Source organism: Pinus tabuliformis, chromosome 5_1 (assembly GCF_031772625.1).
Source record: "Pinus tabuliformis cultivar Carrire ecotype Pingquan chromosome 5_1, CPIR1, whole genome shotgun sequence".
Classification (NCBI taxonomy): Eukaryota; Viridiplantae; Streptophyta; class Pinopsida; order Pinales; family Pinaceae; genus Pinus; species Pinus tabuliformis.
The window spans coordinates 933691461-933697932 of record NC_142305.1 but is presented as its reverse complement, the minus strand read 5'-3'; positions in this window follow the sequence as shown (position 1 = coordinate 933697932).

The window sequence follows — 6472 nt, the reverse complement described above, 5'->3', positions numbered from 1 at the left end:
TATTTCCATGAAAAGTCCGTTGACCAATATCTTCTTGATCAGGGCAGCCACAAATATTGTTCAACTCCTCAACTTTATATTTTTCAAGAAAAACTTGTTGCTGATATTTTTCTACCCATTTTTCAACTAGTCAACCCTCTTGGAAATCCACAATAGACTCTTCATTGTCTAAACTATAAGTGTCATAGATTGGAGAATCTACTGAGAATTCCTGGCAGGAATCTTTCTGCAACATGCAGTAATAGACTCTGCATGGTCTTTCAACTTTGGGCTCTTCTTGGAAAACTTGTTGTTGGGAGCTTTCTCCCCACTTGCTGGCAAATAATTCCTTCTGAACTTTCGTGACCATATCATCCTCCTCTAAATAATATGGATCATAAATTGGAGGAGGTTCTTGATCCTATTCTCTAGGTGAAGGATGTGCATTGTAAACTGCAGCCTCTTTGTTGACCTCCTGGTGGGCCTCCCCTTCTTGTGCAGCTTCCCATGACTGGGAGCGTTGTGGCTCTGCATCACTTGACTCTCCATCAGAGTCATATTCATCATAGGAAGAAGAAACATAAAATTCGACTGAATAAGAACTTTCAGGGTTTATTGCAAGCTCGATGATATTTCCTTCTTCTCTTTCTTGCTCATTGGGTGATTCTTCTTGATGCAAGTAGATTTTTTCTTGGAGCAGAGCTCCACAAACGTCTTCAGTAGGGTCATCAACCTCGGGAATGTCTTCATCATTAAAATCTGCATAACAATATTCAAATAGAGCATTCAGTGGATATAGTATTTTGTAGTAGTGATCGAATTCTATATGAAAACATTCTCAGGAAGATATACTACCACGAGGTATTGTTTTGTACCAAACTCTAGCATCCTCATTTGAAGAATACATGAAAAATTACATTTGTACATCTTCAAGAAAAATACCCTGTTGTTCTATGAATTCATGAAATTCTTTGAGATGTTGGTCAGGTCTTCTATCTATGCTTCCACTAAATCTAGGAAAATAGGGATACCATTCATGAAAAGAAGGGACATTATTGGGATAACCAGTAATAGATGCAAAATCCAATGGGAAAATTTTGTTGGCCAAGAATGCAAGAATGACCATCTCGAGAACTTCATTAGATGAGTGATTGTAGGTTCAAAGGTAGGGAAAGTTTTCAGCTTCTTTAACATAAGAGCAAGTATGAGGCAGATTGAAAGCCAGGATGATAAAATAGAGATATGGACAGTGGAGTTGCTAGGATGTTTACCATAAAATTGAAACAGTGGAGTCACCAAGGTGAGAGATCTTCAACCCACACTTTCGTTGCTCACCTAACAAAGTGAATATAAACATTTGTCGTATCCAGGGAAAAATATTCTAATCTGTCCCCAACAACGGTGCCAAAAAGATGTTGTGGCTTTTAACGACACCCGCAGCACAAGTGCTTCAGGAGACATAGAAAGCTTCCTAGAGACAGCCTTTGGGTTGATTTTAGACCAGTGCCTAGGGCATATTAAATATAAGAGTGCATGGAGGATTTTCAATGGGGGCTTTCGGTTGCACTCCAATTGTCATGAATTTAAAAGGATAAAAGTGGGTTTGGTTCAATTGTCTTTCATCTAGGTAAACTCAAGCCAATACATGGATCCAAATGCTCAGGGGGTAAATCAGGTCAACCTCAAAGAGAAATTTCTGGTTCTGGTGGATGACACACATAAAATAGCACAGCCTAATATTGTAGTTGTAGTAAAGGTGAAGACAAAGAGAGAAAGGGGGAGATTTGATGCATAGGGTTGTAGAAGAATCCTAAGCTCCAATGTCCCGGCAGAGGTATCGAATATTGAAGAGGTGGAATGGTAGAAACAACAGAGTGGAAATGAAGGTTTTCAGGTCATATACCTCATGGGCACATTTGTATCCAAAATCTCAAGAAAATATGGACATATTATAGCTACTTAAGTAAATCTGTAACTAGCACAGGTATTGTTGCTACTTGGTAACAAATACACAATCATGAATAAGGGGAGAAACTGACAGCATGACTACACTATTTGAAAGGGAGAAAGACATACATGAAGTGATAAACATAAGAGGAAACATATTGCACAGTTATCTACTTGGAATCACCAGAATAGTTTCATTAATACTTGAAGGGTCCCAATAACTAGTCCATTACATTCAACATGTGTATCGTTCAAGTCCCTCATGAACAAGCATTTAGAACCAAAAATGGGACCATAGAATTTGGACCACTACGTGTGCAGAATTTCGGAACCCCTATTAAGAGTTTCTCCCCCTTATTTATACAGAGAATGGGGGCTTTGAATCCACATTTACAAAATATCTCAGCTCAGGGCTAGCTGTCGGATTGACTAGTTCCTTGGCCTGCGATGGCTCTACTACCCAAAATGATTACAAATTGGGATTTGATCCCTTTCTTTTAAAATGTAAGAAATACAAAAAAATATAAGGAAAATTGACTGATGGTGAGGAAAATAACTCCCAACCATTCCTGTTATGGCCTTTGGTCAGGTCGTGTCTCTGCCGAGATGTGCCTTCTTATTGCTCGGTCGGTTCCCGACGCTTTCAATTTAATTTCCTGACTTCCGCACTCTCTGTAGCTGATAGCGATCAACTGTGTTTGCGTGTCACTGAGCATAAATAATGTTGGTCCAAGTAGTGTTTTTTTTCGTATCTGAGTGGAGCTCCATGTCGAGCCATTTAGTCTTCATGAGCCCCCCATACTGATTTACCGTTGCACCATACTTCATTCAATGCTTCAAATGTTGACCCATGTCGCCTTTAAAGTCATGCACTACCTGGTCATGGCAGTAGGGGAGTGGAGGTGGAATGGAAGTGAGGGTGACATAACTGGGAGGATGTAATGGCCAGTTGACGTGGAGCCGAGCGATAGGTGGAAAAGGGCGTGGGACTGTTGGTGCGAGAGAGTGTGAGGATGAGTAGTTTTCAGAGGGGGGCATGAGCGGTAAGTGGTATGTGAGGGGGGTGTGTAGAATAATATGAGAGGGACACATAGCAGTGGGACCTGGCGGGGAGATTTCTTTTTCAGAGCCCCCCTCGCTGATAAAGGGGAACATGGATGGGGGGGCCGGAAAGGCTTGGGAGCCATCGATCTGGGAAGAGTCAATTTGGGTCATCTAGAGATGGAGACTATTTAGTTAATCTGTGACATTTGAAAATGGATGGTCGCGACAACCCTTTAAATCTATTGTATAAAATATCACATCCGAGAGAGTTCCCACATATCGCAATCACAAGTCAGGAGGGACTTCGACAGAGGAGGAAATTTGGCCTGTGTGATCGTCGATCTGTGGGATTGGCCCCTTTTGTTCATAGCCCTTGGTTCTTTGGCCCTCCGATGTGATCGCAGTCTATCCCCCTTATCAGAGCCCCCTTTTTCCACAAATAACAATCAGAGACTTTTAGTTGGAGTTGTGACCCTTTAACTTCTCCGATCGTTGATCTGTGGGAATCTCCTTTGGTGATGTCATCAGTGCCACATGGCACCTCCTGAGTGGTGACATGTGTTGCCTAGATATGCCCCCATAGGACCCCTGAAAATGCCAAATTTGCATGCCACGTGTCATCCGTACTTCCACATCATGTTGACGTGAGCTGTCATGTGGATTCTTAGGGACCAATGGTATTCCACCACGTGGCCTCTTGGAGGAGAGAGAAAAGGGCCCGCCTGCCCTTGTTTTTTCACTGCAATCCTTTGTTAAATGGTTTTCGGCCCCTCCAGATGTTTTACACTATATCAAGACTTCTCCACTTCGCAGTCTTTTTAAACCCATGGTCCCACCTAGAATTGTTGATCATCGATATTGCAAGACCTCCGATGTTGCGGGAAGTCCGATATGCGGGACCTCCCCATCGGTAATAAGTCGATAGACTGTGCCTTGGGATCCGCAGATTTACGGTTTGTGATATCAGAAATTGACCAATCACAGATTTGCTGCCTTCCCCAGCTGTTGTTTCAGAAAGCCCCGATTGCAATGAGCCTGGCCCTTAGCCATTATTCCTTTGTTTTCTGGCTTTGAAAGGGTACCTTCAATCTGCTCTAACTTTTGATCCAGGAGTCCGTTTTTGGACTTCCACCTACTGTTGGAAAGCTTATTCCGAACAATATCTGGTGGAGAGGATCCAATTAAGCTCTTAGAACTTCGATGGCTTCGGAGATGGCTTCAAACCTCACTTCTCTCTTTGGCACTTTGGACAACTAAAAACTCATAATGCAGTGAGTGACAACAACGTGTATGCATGCATATGGGGAAATTTTTGCCTAGTATTGTGCATGTGACTCTGGGATTTGTGCCACTTTTTAGGCCAAGAGCCCAGGTCACTGCCCAGAACTCAATGACAAGTTCAGAAATGAATTTACACAACAAAACAATAATACATTTGACAAAACATTGACAAGGTATACATTGGACCCCTACTAGCCATGACAAACATTTCATCAAACATATAACAAATATGAAATCTACAGGTATTAACAGTAGAGTTGAGAGTAGAGGTCTCATATTTATCTGATATTCGTTATGAAGTATTGTTTCCTTATCACATTAGATACAGTATCATTCATTAGGCCATAGATACAATATTCTTTAATTTACAAGTAAAAACATGATATGAGCCAAGCATAATGAGAGCCATAAAACTCATTCATAACCAACATATAAACATCAGATATGCCAAGGAAACAACATCCATATAATCCACATATAAACCAGTACATTTACACATAAAATACCAAGGAGAAGGAACTCTTTATTAATGAATGAATAAGCCAACCAGGTATAGGACTACCACGTTCCACCCGACCATAGATTGGCTGAGCCAAACCTCTCTTCAACCAATCACCCCAGTTCCATATTCCAAGCATGAATGTGGGACTCAAACCAAAAGAATCAACCGGGGCATCTCAAGGCTAAACCCCCTCACCCTCATCAATAGAAACTAGGCTTTACCGCAATCCATCCCGGACCACTAGGCCATAAAACAAGCATGGATGCCACCATATTTATCCACCTATACCATGAGGATTCACTACAATCCATAGACCGATCCAGGGATCACTATGCCATAAATTAGACACTAGTCTATGGGCTTTACAGAAATCCACACTGGATCAGTAGGCCCTAACTGAGACTCCACCCTCTAGGCTTTATCGTATATCTCACCATTCATCAACAAGGATTCCTAGGCCTAATCAAGGGAATCCACCTCTAGGATTTAATGTATATCCCACCACTAACCGGTCGAGGATTCCTAGGCCCACCGAAGAACACAAAACCTGGCTTCACCGCAACCCATAGTCTGGTTCAGGGGTCACTAATCCAGTGGCTTTACCATAATCCATAGTCTAGTTCAGGGATCACTAGGCCATCTATTCTTTCTTCAGAGATCCACCTCATTCAGCTTCAAATTCACCCGGAAATCCAGCTCAACCAAAACATTAGAACCCCATCACACAATGGATATCCGAAAATGGCAAGGCTAGGCTCAAAACATTGTCACACCTAGAAAAACCCATGCCATGACAACAAAGAACCACATGAAATACCCTGCTTGCCAAATCTAACAAGGAAATCACACATGCAAATTGATACCTATAAAGAATCCTATTGTAGCTGCTTTATCCTACCCTTCCTAACTTGATCCTTCCTACCTCTTGCCTTCTTTGCCTTTCTTGATCCAATACCAAAGTGCTCCAAGAAAACTTTGAGTGTCCAAGAGTGAGAGAGAGAAAGAGAATAGAAGAGAGCTTACCAAAACCTATCAAAAACTTGCCAACTGATCCTCATAAGCCTTTTTATCAATGAGGCCTCTATTTTCTTCATTTTCTGTTATTTTCCTTCATTTTCCTCCTCACATGCAACTTGTGACCTTTCAACTTCCTTTTCTCTTATTTTCATAAATAAAATGCCAATTAATGCCACTTTTCCTTTCCAAATGCCTTAGTCATTGCCTTTGCCAATTTCCTTAGCCAACACCCACTAGGATGTTTTTCACAACATTCAACTTGGAATACGTGTCCCACGACCGTGGTCTTATATTATTATTTTTTACATGGATTTTTAACCAGGGCTATTACGCATAAGATGCAACATGAGAAAGCATAAATGGGTTTTCAATCAAGTTTTCTAGTGGATTTTGGGACCTCCTTAATACATTGCTACTCCAAGTAATTGAATAATCAAACCAACAAAGGAAGGTGATATGTGCTTTGAATATCACATTTATTTCCAACTGTTGTAGCTACGTTGATGCTTCATTTACAATCTCTTATAAATCTTAATTTATATACCCTTTGGGATAAATTTCACTAAGGACCAAAGTTCAGCTCATGTTTCTCATGTCTAAAGTCTAATTATTCAGTTACAAGCTAGCCTCAAAGTTAAATTAAGTTAACAATTTAATTTATAATCGCATGTATAAATATCCAACCATTAACCCAAGTTATTT